The sequence below is a fragment of the Poecilia latipinna genome, unplaced genomic scaffold (genome assembly GCF_001443285.1).
Source record: "Poecilia latipinna isolate Pla-1442-1.1 unplaced genomic scaffold, P_latipinna-1.0 Scaffold8, whole genome shotgun sequence".
Lineage (NCBI taxonomy): Eukaryota > Metazoa > Chordata > Actinopteri > Cyprinodontiformes > Poeciliidae > Poecilia > Poecilia latipinna.
The window spans coordinates 1,078,173-1,081,064 of record NW_015112624.1 but is presented as its reverse complement, the minus strand read 5'-3'; the positions used below and the strand labels follow the sequence as shown (position 1 = coordinate 1,081,064).

The 2,892-nt window shown below is 41.1% G+C and overlaps 1 long non-coding RNA gene across 1 annotated transcript in view; it reads left to right on the top strand.

Annotated features, from left to right (window-relative positions):
• Positions 1-2,078: 2,078 nt before the first annotated feature.
• LOC106945080 (uncharacterized) overlaps positions 2,079-2,892 on the top strand; it is a 21,898-nt gene continuing 21,084 nt past the window's right edge. Inside the window, exon 1 of the long non-coding RNA XR_001424480.1 lies at positions 2,079-2,090. This is a non-coding gene — a long non-coding RNA (uncharacterized LOC106945080). The remainder of the gene's footprint in view (positions 2,091-2,892) is intronic.

Sequence of the window (2,892 nt, the reverse complement as noted above, 5' to 3'; positions counted from 1 at the left end):
CAAACTTAGAAACATTAACCCAGGCCTTTATTTGCGTTGAGGCTGCCCCAGATTGCCTCATGACCTCACGGGCCACACTTTTTCTCCCGGAGCAATCTTTGTTGGTCATCCACTCCTGAGGAGGCTAGCAACTCTTTTGAATTTCCTCTTTTCGTACATAATTCTGAGTGTGTGCTCAAGTACAAAGTCATATTTATGTGGAAACCGACAAATTCTAGAGGGCTGACATCCTGCCAAGTGCCAGTGACATCATTCAGTATTTACGAAAACACTTAAAAGTGCAACAAAAACCAGTCGTAAATTGCGAGTCTTTATTGTTGCAACACACATAAGCAGTAGTTTTAACTGCTCCCTGAAACGGGAATGACAGATCTTGCTTAGTTTTACCTCTATGCTATGTAGTAATGTCAGCATCAGTTGTCTTCATGGAAACCAGGATTAAACAAAATGTCAGATTACGATTAATGCAGGGTGTAGCTTCAACAGACTGCAGTTTGGGCAATCAGCTACTTCTGGAAGAGCGTGCTTGTTTATGTTTTTAGTGGTGGGAAGCAAAGGCAGCAGTGAATGACAGGGCATGCCCCGTGGCTCACCCCTTCTGTCATGTCTGTCCCATGGAGCAACTCGGGCACCAGGGACCTGTCAGACCGACAGCCGTCCCACAAACAGGGTCCAGAGGGCCTCTGTGGAGACAAAAAAAAAAACAACTAAACTAAAACTCATCAACAACCAAAGAGCGCAGCTGACACCGGGACGCCAACAGTCTCCGCAGGCCTGTCAAAGCCGCGTCGAGAGGCCGAGAGGAGGTCCGGAACCAGCACTTTGGCATTTGTGGGGAAAACACTTTCAAAATCTTTGAGAGTATTAGACAAAGTTGCAGCCACATTCAGAGCCAGAACAGCTGTGCTTCCTCCCAACTATAGTTAACTAGGGTGGAGAGAGCAAACAGAAAATTAAAATTCCGTCTCTGTTCTGAAATTACCAATCTGTGGTTCACTGGAGCTAAGACTGTCTGCTGCGGTTAGCCACACACTTAATGTCTAAACAGCTTGAGCTCTTTTTTTCCCCTGTGCTTGGCACGGGGGGAAAACACCAGAGCAGGAGACACTTCTCCTTCACCTTGAGGATGGAGCCTGGCCAGAATGATGTCCATGAATCTAAGAACTGCTCCGCTGCAAGGCCTTTCTCCCTTTCTCCTGCATATGGCAAATGATCACTTTAAGTTGAGAGTGTGGCGTTGCAGAACATTTGCTGTTCTAAACTTCCTGTGAGCTTAAGTAAGCAGAAAAAAAAACAGTGCAATCGCATCTACAAGCTTCAACCTCTCAGGAGCCTTTCTCCTGTATGCATGAAGCTGAGAAGAGATGAATTATTGATGACACGTCGCCTCTTAGAGAGGAGACGGAGATGAAGAGCGTGTCATCTGCCGCTGCTGGCAGAGAACACGAGGCGGACATTAATCAGGCTTCTCTGTTCACCAGCTAACCCTAACCCTTTGTCCGAGTTGGGTAGAGACTAGTTACGTTTACTCAATTACATTTGCTTGAGTAACGTTTTTTTTTTTTGGGGGGGGGGTTGTACTTTTAGGAGTAATTTTACTATGAAGTATCTCTACTCTTACTTGAGTACAATTTCACAAACATGTTGTAACCAAATATTCACCCGACAAAGACACACACCTGCAATTTTTGTTAGTTTTATAAGTTATATAGTGAAAGAAACAGATTTTCTTCTGCCTGATTTTGCTATTTTTTTGGTACTTATGTGAATTATTGTCATTTTTGTCCTTAAAGTACCAAAATTTTGACTTAGCTTAGCTATGTTTTGGTCCATCTGATGATATTATTTCTAAATATTTAATGGCTTCTCAATACTTGAGTAGACTTTGTACCAAATACTTTACTCTTACTTAAGTAATTTCTTGCATGGCTACTTCTTACTTTTACTTTAGTAAAAATATGTTGAAGTAGTGCTACTCTAACTCGAGTACAATTTTGGGGTTCTCTACCCACCTCTGATCTTTGTAAACAAGACATATAATCACCCAAGTAGCCCTAAAGAAAGCACATCCACTGAATCTTTTTAAGTTTGTTTGGAAAACTTTTAATTTTCCTTTGATATTTTTTCTTTTTTTCAGTGAGTCAAGATTATCTCTACAGCACATTTAAACAACTAACAGTTCGAAGTGAACTGGTACAAAAACGGATACAGTGGGAGGAGAAAATATTTGATCCTTTCCTGATTCTCTAAGTTTTCTCACTTACAACCAGAAACAAACTCTCTTCAGTGTGGAGAGACAGAAAGTCAGTGACAAATTCTGAAAGATATGTCAGCTTAGTAAAATATTTGGTTGCATGTAATTGCGAGGAATAAATAAATATAAGTATTAGAAATAACTATTACCAGACATATTTGCTTGTTTGCGTTCACACACTTACAAACTTGAGTGAAATCCCATTCTCGATCAGTAGAGCTTACAATATCAGCTCACTTGTTGCAGCATCTCTTTGGAGAAGGCTTTTCACAACTTTTAGGAGGGCTTACATGTTTTTACTTCCAGAGATGAATTTTGATGTTGGCTAGAAAGCCTGGCTGCTACAGTTCATCCCATATGAACCAGACTTTACACTTGACAAAGCAATAATTACCAAAGCACCGTTCTCCTGCCAAACCCAGACTCATCCATTTATGGTAACTACCAGACAGAGAGGCAGGCAGGCACGGTAGATCAATTCAGGCATCAGAATGGATCAACGGTGAACAACCTTTTCAGTTCAAAGAGAGATGAGATATTTCTCTTATATTCGACTCTTTTTTTTTTCTTTGCTACGATTCATTTTGCCCCCAACAAAACAAGCCGATGCACTGAATATGGGACAAGAAATTGGTCAA